The sequence below is a fragment of the Diceros bicornis genome, chromosome 34 (genome assembly GCF_020826845.1).
Source record: "Diceros bicornis minor isolate mBicDic1 chromosome 34, mDicBic1.mat.cur, whole genome shotgun sequence".
Taxonomy (NCBI): Eukaryota; Metazoa; Chordata; class Mammalia; order Perissodactyla; family Rhinocerotidae; genus Diceros; species Diceros bicornis.
In genome coordinates this window covers 27,295,118-27,313,560 of record NC_080773.1, presented here as the reverse complement: position 1 = coordinate 27,313,560, position 18,443 = coordinate 27,295,118, and the positions used below count along the sequence as shown (strand labels likewise).

The following is an 18,443-nucleotide window of genomic DNA, read 5'->3' as shown; positions in this document are numbered from 1 at the left end:
GAGCAGAGTGCCATTCAGTCATTGGTTTATAGTCTCTTGAGCAACTATCAGTGAAGACCTACTATGTGCCAGCATTGTTGTAGGTGCCAGGGGTGCATCAGTGAATGCACCCCTACAGCATCCAAAATTTCTGTGGTCAAGACTCTGTCATTGTGGAGACAAGAATGATAGAAATCAAAAGAAATAAATAAGAAATAATGCCAGAGCATGTTGGATGGTAAAGTGTGTTTGGAGAAAAATGTAGGGAAAGGAGCACACGACACATTGGGGACAATTTTCTACATCTGAGAGTGTGAGGGCTGAGGTTGGAGCAAAGACTTAAGATGGTAAGAAAACAGGGCATTGGCCTGAGGGAAAATTATCCCAGGAAAAGGGAAAAGAGAGGACAGTGTGTGGAAGAGTCTGAGGCAGAGGCACACCTCATGTGCTGGGGAGACAGGAGGAAGAAGTTTGACAGCAGAGGTACAAAGGGAGGGGAGAAGCTGAAAGGATGGTGCAGGAAATGCAAGAATCTGGAAGCCTTGGAGGATATGATTAAACCTTCTTTTTCACAGGATGTCCATGGCTGCTCTGTTCAGAAAAGGCCAGAGTGGGTCCACAGCAGCAACACAGAGATTGGGAAGAGACTGCTGAATTCTCCAGGCAGGAGGTGATGGTAACTTGAACCAGGGAGGTGGGGTGGAGAGTGAGAGTTTGTGTTTAGATGAAATATGAAGATTGAACTAACAGAGTTTTCTAGTGGATGGGGGAGTGACGGAGAGAGATCAGCATGGGTAATGCCCAAATGTTTCCCTTGATGAACTGGAAGGAAAGAGTTGTGTTCCATGGAAGACATCAAGGATAGGGTTTGGAAGGGGGATGCTCATTCTGAAAAGCTGCTTGACATGCAACTGGAGACATCAGGAAGACAGGAGAATATGAATGTCTGAAGATCAGGAGAGGGGTTCAGGCTGGAGGTGTGAAGACATAAAGCCTTGTAAATTGATGGTAGTAGATGAGGCAGAAATGGGTTGATGCACACCGAGAAAAGAAGGGCACAAGGAAACACATTTCTCCTTGGTGATCCCAACACAGAAGTTTTAATGGAGAAGTGGGAAAGGGGTAGACTTGGTTGTAGCAAGTTCAGGGGAGAATTGGAGATGGGGAGATGGAAAGAGTGGGTACATATAGCATTTTGAGGAGTTTGCCTGAAAAAAAGGAACAGAGGAAAGGGTCCATAAAGAAAGGCTTTTCTCTGTTATTCTCTGCATTCTCCCTGGAGATGGGATGTCTCTGATTTCCTATCTCTATTAGCTTCCTGGGGCCACTGTCACAAATGACTACATACTCAGTATCTAAAACAAGAATAGTTTATTGTCTAACAGTGCTGGAGGCCAGAAATCCATGGCAGGGAGGAAAAATATTTTCCCTCTGCCCTTGTAAGTTCGTGATTGAGACCCTATAGCAGAAGACAGATTGATAAGAGATATTCATACAAATATAATTAATATAAGTTTTATGTGGCACAACAGCCTTCGCAAGGAGTTGAAGACCTGAAAAATTATTAAGCCTGAGTATTTTTGTGCTACATTTGATGCAAAATGGAAAATCATGGACAGATATGATAGGACAAAGAGTGTGAGCTAAATGCAGTAAACTGGGAGAAACTCAGCAAGACCTGTTCCTTCAGATTCATCTCTGTGTCCCATGATCTTGGGAGATAAGATGCTCCTTTCCTCCAAGTACAGGGAGGGCACCTCTCAGTGAGAGTTTATGACCTGCTTCAAGAGAAGGTCAGTGAGATCTTCCTGTATGGGCTGTTTCTCAAATAATTCTGGCTTGAAATATTCACTATGCAAAGGTATAACAACTTACAGCAACATGTCCTGAACCCCATCATCCAAAATCAGTCATGCTGAGCAGAAATCAGGTTGTTGGTAGGTTGCACTTCCTCAGAGGCTTGAGGAGAGACTCCATCTCTTACTTCTCCCAGATGATTTTACTGCCGTCATTCCTTGACTTGTGGTCACATCACTCTGTCTCTGTGGTCACATTGCTCATCCTCCTCTGTGTGCAGAACATCACCCTCTGCTTCTCTCTTCAAAGGACACATGTGACTAGATTTAGGGACCAATGCAGATAACCTAGGATCATCTCTACAGGTCAAGATCCTTCATCACACCTGCAAAGATCCTTTTTCTTTATAGGGGAACACTTACGGTTTCCGGAGTTTAAATCGTGTGTTTCTTTGGGTGGCTGCAAGTCTCACATGACCTTTGCACCCCTGAATGACCCCATCTGGCCTCGAGACCTTCCCTCTTTTGATCTTCTTTGCTCTGCTCTTCCACATTCTGACACACCTGTGGGTCACCTCATGGGGGACACATGTCTTGGGGAACAAGGGTCTGCTGTTCTCTAAAAGCCACCATGGAGAGACTAAAATTTACAGACTGAGAGAATACATCTGTTAATATATATCTGATGGATGACTTGTATCTGGAATATATCAAGGACTCTCAAAACAAAACATCAGTAAACAAATAAACAAAAGAACCCTGTTTTTTATGTATTGAAAAAACCATCTACCCAAGAACAAGAAGCCCAATACTCCTATATAAAATTGGCCGCAGATTTGAATAGACATTTCTCCAAAGATTTACAAATGCCCACTAAATGCATGAAAACATGATCAACATTACTAATATTGGCAAAGTGCAAATTGTAACCACACAGTGAGATACCCTTTCACACTCATTAGGGTGGCTATTTAAAAAAAGAAAGAAAGGGTCTCTCTGTCTCTGTCTCTCTCATCTGCCCCCTTAACCCGTCTCCCCTACTCTTTCTCATCTAACATGAGGATCAAAGGAAAAGATTCTGGGATGATGCCAGCATCTGGTATGGCTCAAGCAGGAATGTTCTCAGTTATGGGGGCATTTAAAAATGAAAACACTGCCAGAAAAATGGCAGAAGTGGATTGTCAGAAAGCCAGGATTGAAACCCGAGAAGTCAAGATGGCGGCGTAGGCAGACTCTGAACTCACTTCCTCCCGCGGACACAGCCAATTTACAACTACTCGTGGAAAAATTACCCCTGAGACAGAACTGAAAACTGGATAAGAGGAACTCCTGCAACAAAGGACAATCCTAATTGAGGTGGAAGAGGCAGAAACTCCCTTCTGGAGAGGAAAAACGCCACTTTCACAAGCCGCCAGCTTCACGGCCTCCCGGGAGCAGCCCACAGGTATGCAGCCCTCACTGGAGGCACGGGGCCCTGAGCCGGGGAGCGCACCCGCTGTGGGCATTTTGTGGACCCAGCACAATTGAGACGAGTGGCATAATATCTGACATTGCCTGCTACGAAAACATTGGGGAGTACCCAAAGAAAAGCTGGTTCACAAAGAAATTAAAACTAGCTCTTAAAGGGCCCACACGCAAACTCACCCATTTCAGAAAGCATCCTAAAATCACCAGAAAGAAAGATGCATAGTGCTTTGGTGAAAAGAGACTCACCTGATAGGCCCTGAGTGCATCTCAGTGAAAAAGGAGACCTCTCCAGGGACTGGGACGTTGGCGGCGGCCATTGTTGTTGCCTGGTGTGGGCGTGCTGACACAGACGCCATTGGAGTCCTCCCTGGGGCCAGCTAGCCCAGGGCTGCCCCACCCACTAGAGTACCAATTTAATCCAGCTCAGCCAGGGCAGGCAGCACACCCTAGAGACTGGCCCCACCCAACAACAAGCCCTCAGGCAACTTGTGGGCCTGCGTAGATTGGTGACTGGATTCTCTGCAGCCTGGCAACTGAGCCAACTTCAGTGGGTCAGGGTGTGCACAAGGAGCCAATGGAGAGTGTGGGGTAGTGGTGGAGTGTGTGGGGTTTCCACCATGGAGAGACTGGGTCCGCTTCGGGAGGTCGGGGTGCACACAAGGGGCAGGACTATGTTGACTGTGTGTGTTGACCCGTGGGCAGCAGGGCTTGTCAGCTGCAGAAGACTTGTGCTTCTCAAAGACCCACATAGGGGGTTTGCCCTACCTTCCAAAGTCTGAAGCAACTGGGTGCTCCTGTGCCTGAGGCAAGCCCCACACAGCTGCAAGCCTCAGAGAGCTGATAAGACACCTAAAGGATGGAGGCTTATAGCAATTGTAAGGCCCTGAGCCTAACAACCTGCCACGCTGGGGGCCTACTCACTTAAAAGAAATACTGCAACACAAATGTGGTATTAGAACTTTCAGCCAACTGTGTTGGGGCTCCCCACACCTGATAAAGAGACTGAAGGGCCCACAACAACTACAAACAGCTGAGCATTACAACAGCTGACCAGGAGCATAACTCGGCCTACCTGGGTGCCTACAGGGAGAGCAAACAGGCCACAACAGAAGGACACATGTAGCCCACATAGGGGTCACCCCTGGAATATTGAGAACTGAGGGAAGCACACTGCAGGACTCCTAAGGCATCGCTTGTATAAGGTCACCTATCCAAGAGCAGGAGACGTGGCTGACCTACCTAATACGTAGACACAAGCACAGGGAAAGAGGCAAAATGAAGAGGCAAGGGAATACATTCCAAGTAAGGGAACAGGACAAAACCCCAGAAAAGGAACTAAGTGAAACAGAAATGAGCAACCTACCTGACAGACAGTTCAAGCTAAGAGTGTTAAGGATGTTTACTGATCTGGGGAGAAGAATAGATGAACTCAGTGAGAATGTCAACAAAGAAATGAAAGATATAAAAAAGAACCAATCAGAAATGAAGAATACGATACTGGAAATGAAAAATTCGCTAGAGGGACTCAAAAGCAAGCTAGAGGATACAGAAGAACAGATCTGCGAGCTGGATGAGAGACTAGAAGAAATTACCCAAGCTGAACAGGTAAAAGAGAAAAGAATTAAAAAGAGTGAGGACAGTCTAAGGGACCTCTGGGACAACACCAAGTGCACTAACATCCGTGTTATAGGTGTCCCGGAAGGAGAAGAGCGAGACAAGGGGGCAGAGAATCTATTTCAAGAAATAATCGATGAAAACTTCCCTAACCTAAGGAAGGAAACAGACATCCAGGTACAGGAAGCACAGAGAGCCCCAAACAAGATAAACCCAAAGAGGCCCACACCAAGACACATCATAATCAAAATGTCTAGAATTAAAGATAAAGAGAGAATCCTAAAAGCTGCCAGAGAAAGTCAAGTTACATACAAAGGAAACCCCGTAAGGCTATCAGCTGCCTTCTCAGCAGAAACCTTACAGGCTAGAAGACAGTGGCACGATATATTTAAAGTAATAAAGGAAAAAACTTACAGCCAAGAATACTCTACACAGCAAGATTATCATTCAAAATGGAAGGAGAGATCAAAAATTTCCCAGACAAGCAAAAATTAAAGGAGTTTGTCACCAAGAAACCAGTGCTACAAGAAATGTTAAAGGGACTGATTTAAGGGGAAAAGAGAAGACCACAAATGGGAAAAACTATCTATTTCCATGATAAGAGGGCAATGGATATAAATGCACAAAATAGAGGTCAGATATGATATCAGAAACATAAAATGAGGGAGGAGAGGAGTTAAAGAGTAGAGCTTTCAGACAGAGGTCAAACTAAAGAGACCATCAATTCTGTATAGAAGGAGAAAGGAACAGAGAAGGACTACTAAAACACTGAGAAAAAAAGTTAAAAAATGGCAGTAAGTACATACTTATCAATAGCTACTTTAAACGTCAATGGACTAAATGCCCCAATTAAAAGGCATAGGGTGGCTGACTGGATAAAACATCAAGATCCATATATATACCGCATGCAAGAGACACACTTCAGACCTAAAGATACTCACAAACTGAAAGTGAAGGGTTAGAAAAAGATACTCCACGCAAATGGCAATGAAAAGAAAGCTGGGGTAGCAGTACTCATATCAGACAAAATAGACTTTAAAACAAAAACTGTAAAAAGAGACAAAGAAGGGCATTACATAATGATCCAGGGAACAATCCAATAAGAGGATATAACACTTGTAAATATCTAGGCACCCAATGTAGGTGCCCCTAAATATATAAAGCAATTATTAACAGACATAAAAACAGAAATAGACAGTAACACAATAAATGTAGGGGACTTTAACACTCCACTTACACCAATGGATAGATCATCCAAACCGAAGATAAATAAGGAAACATTGGCCTTAAATGACACACTAGAACAGATAGACCTAGTAGATATACACAGAGCGTTCCATCCAAAAACCGAAGAATACACGTTCTTTTCAAATGCACATGGAACATTCTCCAGGATTGATCACATATTAGGCCACAAAACGAGTCTCCATAAATTTAAGAAGATTGAAATAATACCAAGCATCTTTTCTGACCACAATGGTATGAAACTGGAAATCAACTATAAGAATAAAATCAGAAAAGCCACAAATAAGTGGAGATTAAACAAATTGCTACTGAACAACGACTGGGTCACCGAGGAAATCAAAGAAGATATCAAAAAATACCTGGAGACAAATGAAGATGAAAATACGACATGCCAGAATTTATGGGATACAGCAAAAGCGCTTCTAAGAGGGAAGTTTATAGCAGTACAGGCCTATCTCAACGAACAAGAAAAATCTCAAATAAACAATCTAACAATGCACCTAAGGGAACTGGAAAAAGAAGAACAAACAAATCCCCAAATCAGTAGAAGAAGGGAAATAATAAAAATCAGAGCAGAAATGTACACTTTATTTTTTACAGCAGATTTAAGTTCACAACAAAACTGAGAGGAAGTTAGAGAGATTCCCCATTTACCCCTTGCATTTTCCCACACATGCACAGCCTCCCCGCTATGAACATCTCCCATTAGAAGGTACATTTTTTACAACCCATGAATTTACATTAACATGTCATTGTCACCCAAAGTCCATGGTTGACATTAGTGTTCATTCTTGGTGTTGTACGTTGTATGTACAACAACATTAGACAAATATGTAATGACATGTATCCATCATGTATCCATCCATAGTATCATACAGAGTAGTTTCATTGCCCCGAAAATCTCTTTGGACATTTTTTTGACTTTCAATCTCCCCCCTCACCCTGAACTCTCTCTGGAGCATAGCTCCCGCCGGGCCTCTATTCCCATGGGTAATGGCATCTGGTCTCCTCGCTGGACAGTGAGTCCCATTGCGAATTTCTTGGCGGTGCCCATCAAACTGCTGACAATTGATGCCCAGAGACACATCCTTCACTCTGGTTGTTGGGTTCCCAGAACGCATGGCCAGGCAGGGCCAGGAGAGCTGTCTAGGTCTGACGTGAAGGTCTGAAACTCGCAGTTGCCACCCATTCTGTAGGCGTGAAAGATCACCTTTGACCCTCGAGGTCAGGGTCAGTGGAAGACAGGAGAGGAGATTCAGACACCCTCCCCAGAAGGAAGGAAGGACAAAGCCTTTCAGCATCCCATAGGGCTCTCTGGATTGTGTTGCTCTCTCTCTCTGAAATGCCCATAGAGCCCAGAGCCTCATGCTCATGCTGTGGGAAGCTCTGTTGGTTGTAGCAGAGACCCTGGATGGTGAAGAACTTGAGTCCTGGAAGAGATGAAGTTTGTTGGACAGGTTGTGGGTGCTGGATAGGAGATGTCCCATGGACCATGCCCTTCTGGAAATGGCTTAGGTCCTATGGTGGGTAGAGAGACCGAGATGCTGAACCCTGGATAAGAGGGGTAGGGTGCCCTTCACTATGTGCTGAAGAGGAGAAGACACGTGTCTCTTCATCAAGATTGGAGTTCACCCCAAGTGTCTCTTGTCTGCCAGGGAACCAGGGCCTGGGACAAGAGTGACTCAGGGGGCCATCGGGGGAGCTGCTGTCACTACACTGCTTGCTCTCTGCCTATGCATCATCTTCTTCATTTGAGCTGTGTTGGGAGTGGGCCAAGAATTAGAGAAAAGGGACCTGGAGGGGTTGTGAGAGCCTGGAGCCACAGCAGGGTAATGGTGGTGGTGAGAATCCAGCTGGTAGCCCCTGAGTCAGGCATGTGTGTGTTCCAAGCCCTGCTTCCAGACCTCCTGGAGTGTGAGTACCTTGTTACAAAGTCTTGTTATGAAGGGTCCTGGGATCATCCCACCCTCGACCTGCCTTTGTTACTCACTCCAGCCTCAAAGGAGTGACCTGTGTCAGAGATCCTGGTGTCTCCCATCAGAGTGAAGACCTGCAGGAAGAAAGCAGCCAGGACAGCAGTGGGCATGGATGACATCCACCCTGCCATCTGATCAGCTTCCCTGGTGAGTGACGTGGACATCCTGGCATGCAGTCTGCCCACCACATCTCCCCGGGGTGGCCCACAGTCATGCTCCAGGGTAACAATGATGAACCTGGTGTCAGAAGTTAGATTCGAGATATATTTTGCAGGTGGAGCCAACAGGATTTGTTAATGGAATGATAGAGTACATGTGGAGTGTAATAAAAGATAGCTCACTGCCTCTACCTCATAGGTGTCATAGATGTCAAAGATGACTCCTTAGATGTCAACAGAAGGAATAGATGTCCATAGATGTTACACATGTCTATAGTTATCAAAGATGATTCTATAGATGTCACTGAGGTCCGTAGATGTCAAAGATGACTCCATAGATGTCAATAGATGTGATAGGTGTCCACAGATAGCAAAGATGACTCCATAGATGTCATAGATTTCATAAATGTTAATAGAAGTCGTAAATGAACATATAAGTGAAAGATAGCTCTATAGATGTCTATGGATAGCTACAGATAGCTATAGATGCCCATAAATGTCCATAGATAGCAAAGAGGACTCCAACGTGGTTGCCTTGAGCAACTTAAAGAATTGAATTGTCAATTCCTGAAATTACCAACTCTACAGGAGGAGTGTATTTTCAAGAGGGCACCGAAATTTATTTTGGTTACTGTAAGTTTGAGGTACCTCTAAGACATCCAAGTGAAGATGACAAGTAGTTGACAAAAGTTTGGAGCTGCCAGAGAGGGGTCCAAGTGGGACACTCAGAGGTTGTGTGTCCTCCACGTCAAGGTCTGATAGTGGATGAAACCACAAAGAAGAGCAGAGGTCTGCAGACAGAGGCCTGGGACCCTCCAGCATTTAGAGTCAGGGAGATAAGATGGAAACAGCAAGAAGACCACTGAGGAAGAATAAATGACCAGGAGAGTGTAGGGTTGGGTCCTGGTGGCCAAGGGGAGATGGAGCTTCAGAGGACAGAGGACTCATTTGTTTCCAATGCTAATAAGTCCAGGAGAATAGGGTCTGAGAAATGACCATTTAAATTTAGCTAAGTAGTATCACAGCTGATCTTAACAAAAGTAGATCTGGTAGCCTGGTAGAGGCAGGTATCCTGATTGGCGTGACATCAAGAGAGAATGGGAGGAGAGGAAGTAGAAAGACTCTTGAGAAATGTTGCAGTAAGTCTAGAACTGCGAAATGTGTCTGCAGCAGAAAACCGTTGTCCTCCTAAACCCCTTGGAACTTCCTGAGTGAGAGCACTGTCTTTTGTTTTAATGAGGTCACAGTTGGTGGGTTATTGGAAAGGGACTTTCATGCCTGACTCCTTTCTCCAGAGACTGGAGAGGGGTTGGGAATGCAGTTAATAATTGATCATGCCTTGTTAGCTCAGAGATGATCTTCCTTACAAAAAGAAAAAAAACTTGATCCTGCTTATGTGGGGAAGCTCCATAAAAAATCCCAAAAGCATGGGGTTTGGGGAGCTTCCAAGTTGGTGAACACGTGGAGATGCTGGTAGGGTGGTGCAATCAGAGAGAACATGGGAGCTCCTTGCCCCTTTCCACCTACCTTCCCCATGCATCTCTTCCGTCTGGATGTTCATCTATATCCTTTATCATTTCCTTTTATAATAAGCTGGTACGCAGCAGGTAAACTGTTTTCCTGAATACTGTGAGCCACTCTAGCAAATTAATTGAACCCATGGAGGGGACCATGGGAACCTCCAATTTGTAGTAGGTTGGTCAGAAAAGCACAGGTGACAACCTTGAGTTAAGATTCGGGATTCAAGAGAGGGAATCTGGTGGGCCTGAGCTCTTAACCTTTGGATTCCTATGCTCTCTCCAAGTAGAGAGTGTCAGAATTGAGTTCAATTGTAGGACACCCAGCTGGGGTCACAGAGAATTGCTTGTTGTGGGGAAAAATAAGCCCACACATCTGGTGTCAGAAGAGTTGTGAGTGTGATAGTAGTGTGAGAGTAAAGGAGACACACAGGAGGAGAAATAGAATTTAATAAACAATTTCTTGTAACCCAGTGTCCAGCACAAAGGAGACCTCAGAGAGACCATGATCAGTAGCTGTGTGACCTTAGGAAGTACCTAACCTCTCTGAAACTGAGCTTCTTTCTCCGTAAAGTAATAGTGTTTTCCACATAGGTCTGTGTGAGTGTTCAGTAGAATTGGAAAGAAACCAGTAAGTGCTGTATTTGTTGGATAATTGAATAAGTTGGAACTTAAGAAATGTTTGAAAAAAGGATGAATAAATGTCTGGTTGGAATCAATTCACTGCAGGAACCCTCTCAGCCTTCTCCCGCCCCTCCTCCCACTGTTCTCTTCTGACCCCCTTCTTTGCTCTCCATGCAGAAGCACGAGAAGGAATCCAGGTTAGTCAGCCATCTGCACCCCACAAGCTCTGCAGGGCCTGCCTCAGCCTTGGGGATGAAGCAGGAGATGCATTACAGCTCCCTCAGCTTTGACAGGGTGAACCCTCAGGAGGGCACCTACAGGACCCAGTAAGGAGCTAACCAGAGTATCAGTCTCAGCCTGAGTGTCTATATACTCTGCAGGAAGGGGGACCCAAAGGTTGATTCTTGGAGACTTAACATCCCCGTAGGCAATGAGTTTATAAACTATTGTATGTGAGCTTCATGCTATATTGGAACTATATTAGGCTTTGCAATCAGAGAGACTTGGGATCAAATCCACGTTCTTTTATTTAGTAAGAGGATGACATCAGACAAGCCACCTTACTGTTTCATGTCTCGGTTTCCTGGTCTGTGAAATGGGTGTAAGAAGTCCTACCTCACAGGGTTGCTGTGAGGATTGAATAAAATTACATATGGAAACACCCAGCAGAAGTCCTGATACACCGTGAGAGTTGGTGCATCCTGGTTCCTTCTCCCTTGAACAGAAAGGCCTTAGTGACACTTCATCCAGAGACTGGGTGTGTTCTGTCCCAGGCACCACATCACCAAAATGTCAGTTCACTCTCTACTCAAAGCCCTCCTGTGGATACCTGCCCTGACTTGGCCTCCAGTATCATCTCTCTCCACTCCTGAATCTTCCCTTTCCATCCCGCCTCCCTGATACTAGTCCTGATATAGTAAAAATCAGATAGAAAATTTCCTAAATCTCAGAGTTGACCGTAGTCAAAATATTTCTCCTTCTCCTCAGCCCAAAAGAATAATTTACAAGCTTCTCAACTTGACATTCTAAGCCAAGGGTCAGGAAACTTTTTTGTAAAGGGCCAAATAGCACATATTTTCAGTTTTGCAAGCTGTATGGTCTCTGCTGCAACAATTCAACTCCATGTTTGGAGCACAAAAGTAGCCATAGACCACATGAAAAGAAGTTCAACATCACTAACAATCAGGGAAATGCAAATCAAAACAACACTAAGATATCACCTCACACCCATTAGAATAGTTATAATCACCAAGACAAAAAACAACAAATGTTGGAGAGGATGTGGAGAAATAGGAACCCTCATACACAGCTGGTGGGAACGCAAAATGGTGCAGCTTCTATGGAACATGGTATGGAGATTCCTCAAAGATTAAAAATAGAAATACCCTATGATCCAGCTATCCCATTACTGGGAATCTATCCAATGAACCTGAAATCAACAATCCAAAGATGCTTATGCACCCCTATGTTCATTGAAGCATTATTCACTATAGCCAAGAAATGGAAGCAACCTAAGTGTCCCTCGACTGATGATTGGATCAAGTAGATGTGGCATATATATACAATGGAATACTACTCAGCCATAAAAAAGACAAAATCGTGCCATTTGCAACAACATGGATGGGCCTGGAGCATATTATGTTAAGTAAAATAAGCCAGAAAGAGAAAGACAAACACTGTATGATCTCACTCATATGTGGAATATAAACCAACACATGGACAGAGAAAACTGTATTGTGGTTACCAGGGACAATGGGGGTAGGGGGTGGGCACAAGGATGAAGGGAGACATATATATGATGATGGACAAACAAAAGTGTACAACCCAAAAATTCACAATGTTATAAACTATTAAAACATCAATAAAAAAAAAAAGTAGCCATAGGGGCCGGCCCGGTGGCGCAAGCGATTAAGTGCGCGCGCTCCGCTGCGGCAGCCCGGGGTTCGCTGGTTCGGATCCCGGGCGCGCACCGACGCACTGCTTGGCAAGCCATGCTGTGGCGGCGTCCCATATAAAGTGGAGGAAGATGGGCACGGATGTTAGCCCAGGGCCGTCTTCCTCAGCAAAAAAAAAAGAGGAGGATTGACGGATGTTAGCACAGGGCTGATCTCCTCACAAAAAAAAAAAAAAAAAAAAAAAAAACGTAGCCATAGACAATCTGAAAATGAATTAACCTGGCTGTGTTCCAACAAAATTTTATTTACAAAATCAGGCAGCACATGAGCTGCTGTTTTCTGACCTCTAATCTAGGTCGTTCTTCATCTCACCCTGTCTACTTCTCCATCACCATATCCTAACCCATCAATCCCACAAGTCATTCTCTAAGTGCCCCCATTCTGATGCACTCCCCATTGTCTCTGTGCATCCACGTCCCTCGTCCAGGAAGGCCCATCACCACATCATCATCTGGCGTGGTGTAAAAAAAGTCTGACATCTGATCTCCCCCTGCCCTACATGCAGAAGGGACAATTGAGTCAGACTTCTGTTTATGATGTCAGAGTGGGTCATATGGGTCAACCTGTCTGTTGAAAACATTAAAAATTGACAGTTAGACTTAAAATCCAGACCAGATGGTATTGACCCATTGTTCCCTGCTTCTCCCCTCTGTTCACAACTATAAGTCCTGTAAATGGTGCAAGAGACAACCAAAGCAGAATTCTGGGAGGTGGTATGAAGAAAATGAACTTGTTTAGGACCCCAGGACTGGAGGAACAATACAGACGCAGGGCATCTCGGCCCCCACCCAAAAGAGTAAGGACATTCAGACCCACCGTTTCCCAAATCTTGGAAGCAGGAGGCAGCCAGGTAGGCTCATCACTCTCCTGGATGGAATGGGAGCCCCTCTGACAATATCAAGCGAGTCCAACACCACCAGCATGGTGGACTTATTGGACCCAGAAATAAGTGTCTGGGAAGCTCTTACTTTCACCCTCAGGCCTGAGACTACCTTCTCCTTCCACAAGGCACTGGGGCAGGTGGACAAAATGAGAGAAAGGGCTCCAGGTATAGTGTCTGATATTCCTGACCCTGACACTCAGTTTTCTCCTTTGTCAAATGTGAAGACTAGCCTCTTCAGTTTAGGAGGTTTTGTTTGCTTGTTTGTTTTTTATTGTGAAGCTGGAGTGAAGCAAGTTATTTAAAGGAGCAGTACAGAGGCCAGTAAGCAGAAAACCTCAGCAATAACATCCTGTTGCCCCTGCGGCTCAGACAAGTGGGGCAGACAGACATGGTCGACAGAAGGAACAATGCCTGAGAGTGAACAGGAGAGGTGGGAGAAGGAACAGAGAGAAGAGAACAGCACCACCCACTCCTGATTGTCTGCTCCTCCCATGGAGCAGACATCCATCCCCACCTCTTTGAGCTCCTGACCCCAAACTGGGACCTTAAGCCTCAGCTCAGACTATTCTGCAGAAGTAGGAGGTACCTGGGCTACAAGCCTGATCTTTTTCAGCACGACGGACAGCAAAAGCACCCCAGTTTGGGTCTCCCCAGGGGTCACAGTGCCTCCTGGTGGATGGAGCCCTCTGGGAAGCCAAATATTTACCAATCATCAATGCAGAGTGGGAGGAGCCTGGGGAAGGACTGGTAACATCCTAGGTCAATGATACTGGTCAGGGGTATCCAGGACCTTCCAGGATGTGCCACAATCTTCAGATTTGTGCTCTTCATACCCTAGAAGTGTTAACTAGGGATTGAGTGCTGTCCTGAGGTGAGGATAGTTTATCCAGTGGTGTCCCCAGTAATTAGATGGAATAACAAAGCCCATCTCAGGGCATCACTGATAAGAAAGCATTAATCACTCAAAGAAGGATTTACTATGGTATTATACAGTTGTTGGAGGACCTTAAGAGAAATACACATTCCTTTTAATTTTGTAGCTGTCCCCCACCCAGCCTGAACAACAGCAGGAATGTTTTCTGTCTTTCTCCATCTGAGCTGATATTCACTTTCAGTTTTGGACAGGATTTTCCTCTTTCCGAGTTTTCTCACATTTCTGTCTGGAGCCTTCTGGCCTCTTGCTTCGTGGTCTCAGCCACTCCATGGCTCCCACCCCAACTCTACTCAGACACTTCCTGCAGTTACTAGCCCAGGCTGTTCTGAGCCCCAGAGTTGTGAAGTGGCAGGAAGTGTGGGTCCTGCTAGGGCTGGAAACAGGAACTTCACGCCATCAAGAAATTCCCCTAAGGTGTGCCCCTCTCTCAGTCCTCACCCTCCTCAGGAGTGCCCCCTGGGGGCTGGCTTTCTCCTCCCCTATGGCCTCTCCAGGATCTTCTACATCAGGCAATCAGAATCCTCCCCAGGTAACCCCTGATCTGAGTCCCCCAAACACCAGAACATTGTTCACCAGCTCATCACCCCCAGAACCAGAATTCTACAGGACTCTGACCTCACCTCTGTTTTTCCTGGCAGAGGTTGGGGCCTCTGAAAACAAGGGGTGAGAAAAACTTGAGCTCCTTCATCCCTCTGGACAGGGGAAGATCCTGGATACAGAAGCAAGAAAGGAAGGGCCAGACAATGAGACACCGTGATCATTGTCCCCCAAACCTCTCTCCCTACCTCCAACCCACATCTTCACATCAGGAAAGCACTTTGCTGAATTGGACCTGCCCCTACACAGAAAAACAAACACCCAAACTTGTTCACCTCTCACTTCTGGGCTCCCAAACTATTCACTATATTTGTGAGTGAGTAGGTGGAAGGAGAGGAACGATATGTATATGCAATTTTATTTACCAAAATTAAAGCAATACTTTATGCAAGAATCTGCTACTTTTGTATTTACCTGTATGTAGATTTGGGAAGCCTGTCATTGGCACATATCCATCACCTACTGTGTAATTTGTCATCACAATGTGCAAAGCAAGTCTACAGCGCTTGTGGGAGACGCACATTCCTGCCTCCAAGGACTGCCTTTCTACAGTGGGAACTTAAATACACAGTTAGGGAAACTCATCTTCTCCCTGCTCTCTGCCCACCTCCAATCTGTTCTCCACAGAGAAGCCAGAGTGAATTCTAAAAAAACCGATGGTGTCCCTTTTCTACTTCTAACCCTTCAGTGGTTCCCAGTTGCCCAAGTGGGAACAGCCAAAATCCTTTAAGATGAGACCAAGGTGTTACATGGGCCATCATATTTGTCCCAGAGGGACCCGTTTCTAATGCCTAGAACACACCACAAACCAAAAAACCAACAAATGCACAGAGTTAGACACAAATTAGTTCATTTATTCTATCAAAGGATAATTTTTTAAAAAAGTAAAATCATGACTCTCATATGGATATAAAATGAATATGGGTTAAAGATTTTTTTTTTATTGTGGTAAAAGAACACACAACCTGAGATCTACCCTCTTCATCAAGTTTTAAGTGTACAGCATTGTTAACTATAGGCACTCTGTTGTACAGCAGACCTGTAGAACTTTTTCCTCTTGCATGACTGAAATTTATATCTATTTATCAGCAACTCCCTGTTTTCTTTACCTAATGAGACAACAAGGCAAAAGTAGAAGAACCACAAATTTATATGGAGGAAAGGGATGTTTAAATGAATTTGTGAATGCATGAGAAACAGGATTGGTGGGGTTATTCAAGTGACTGCCCCAGTGGACAGAATGTGTGTGTCTGTGGACATGAACTATTTGCATTGCTATTGATTATCTACAATTATAGCACTGTAAAATAGTTCAAAGGCAATAAAATGCTAAAATCATTACTCTGTAAGGGTGTGCTTTAAAGAATGCATAGTTTTCCATTGGAGACAGCCATTCATCTCATTTTGCTTATTCCAAATATCCTTACAATTCATAAAGCAAATATTTATTGATCACCTAATATATGCCAAACATGTTCTAGGCAGAGTGGATTCAGCAGTAAATGGAAGAGATACAAGATCCTTTCTGAAGCTTCCATTTTAAAGGCAGGAGAGATAGACAAAGAATAATTAAGTAGATTATATATTTATTATATTGAGTGGTGAGAACGGGTTTGGAGAAAAGTGAAACAGGAGAGATATACAGGGAATAGATGATGGACTATACACTTCAATATGTTGTCCATGGACATTACCACTGAGAAACTGACATTTGAGTATGCACACATATGCACACACACAATAGGCACTCACATAGACACACATACACAGCTCAGACATGCACACAAAGACCAGAGACACACATATATACACACATACAGACACATACACACTTCAAATATACACACAGACACAAATAACTCAGACACACACACAAGAACCACTAACACGCACAGACATACACCCAGACCAAAGAAACACACACCACAGATACGCACACAGATTACAGACACAAACACATACGCATATACACAGACACACATGCCACAGACACACTCACACCACAGACACACAGAACAAGGCATCAGCCATTGGCTCTCTGGGAAGACTGGGGCCCTGGTTCTCAGGCCAGCTAGACCCAATGTCTCAGCAGGGGACAAAGGTCAGGAATTCCCTGTGACTCTGGGCCACTTTCTGTCATTTGGGAGACCTTCTCATTCTCAGAACCCAACTCCCCTGCCTACTGACATCAACATCCGCTGGTCCTGGCTGCCCACAGTCCAGCAGACCCTGCAGCATCACCACCCTGGTTGCTGACCAGTGACTGGAACAGCAGTTGGGTCCACACTCAGACTGACCATCAGGGAATGGACAGGGAAGGTGGGATCTCGGACTTGGAAAGACTGAGACATGAAACTGGGACAGGTAAGAAGGGAAGTGGACACACCTGAGAGGAGTGGGGGGCAAAGAAGTGTGGGCTCTGGGGTCACAGCCGCTGTGGAGGCTCAGGGGCTAAGTGGCTTCTGTCCCTGGAGCTCCCCCTTGGTCCTGCTGTGAGGATCCCATGGGGCTGTGAGTGGAGTTCGTGGGACATACTGGAAGGCCCTCCGAGGTGTCTGGAAAGTTCTTCCCATGCTCCTAGGCTCGTTACAGCCGAAATAGGACATCCCTTTGGATAATCCAGCTCCTGAACAGACCCTATACTCCCTGAGGAAGCTCCTGAGATTTCTTCTTGGAAACATGTATGTTGATGAAGAGAAATGCGCAAGAGGGAACCAGGGTCCTCTGCATGGGACAGCAAGGAGCAACGCTAGCTTCAGAGCTCATCAGGTGGCTCAGTTACCATCCTCTTCCTTAGAAGAGAAGAAGGAGGAAGAGGATGAGGAGGAGATGTGTTGGAGGAGTTCAGACTCAGATTTCCTTGGACCTTGGAGCTGAGAGGCTGAAGAGCTGACTGAGGCACAGGCACTGGCCGGGGGCTGCAGGGGGGGCTGCAGGGGGAGCTGCAGGGGCTCCCTATCTGCTCACACCTGCGTCCTTGGCTCTGGGCCTGCTCTCTGGAGGATGAACTTACCTCCCAGACAGCCTTGCTCACCTTCAATCTCCCAGCTCACCTGTCCCATCCTCCAGGCACCTGTCCCCTCCTCGAGCTCTCACAGCCTGGTCCTCCCTGATGGGTCAGCCCTGACCACACCAGGCTGTGAATGTGTCTCTGCTCCCCACTCTTTGCCATGGCTGGTTCTCATCCAGGGTCAGCCTCACCCCAGCCCAGTCTGCCCAGGACACTCTTCTTGATAGACGGGAGACAGGCGCCCAAGGTACAGGAGTAGCGATGAGCACAGCCAGCGGAGGGTCCAGACCCAACAGAGGCCCATGGGGCCTGTCCTGTCCTGGGGAGAGGAGGGGAAGGGTGGCCAGGGTGAAGTAAGAGCCCTGCAGAGTTCAGAGCTGGTGCTTGGAGGAGCAGCAGAGGTTTTCTCCAGTTACCAATCCGTTCCCTTCCCTTTTCTCCTCCCCTCCTCAGCGTGGCCCCATCCTGCAGACTGGCCACGGGCCACTGTGTGGACTGTGCCCATTGTGGACCAGACCACACTGTTCAGAGTGCTTTTCTTGCACAAACACATTAGATCTTTTTGGTGACCCCATGTATTAGTTTCCTGAGGCTGCCATAACAATCTATCACTGACTAGGTGGCATAAATAACAGAAATTCATTTTCTCACAGTTCTGGAGGCTGGAAATCTGACATCAAGGTGTTGG

At 45.7% G+C, this 18,443-nt stretch overlaps 1 protein-coding gene and 1 pseudogene across 1 annotated transcript in view; both read left to right on the top strand.

Annotated features, from left to right (window-relative positions):
• Positions 1-10,706, top strand: part of LOC131397931 (sialic acid-binding Ig-like lectin 13) — a 44,868-nt pseudogene extending 34,162 nt beyond the window's left edge.
• The window catches only part of LOC131397267 (myeloid cell surface antigen CD33-like), a 295,514-nt gene that overhangs the window by 103,498 nt on the left and 173,573 nt on the right, over positions 1-18,443 (top strand). The window lies entirely within an intron of this gene.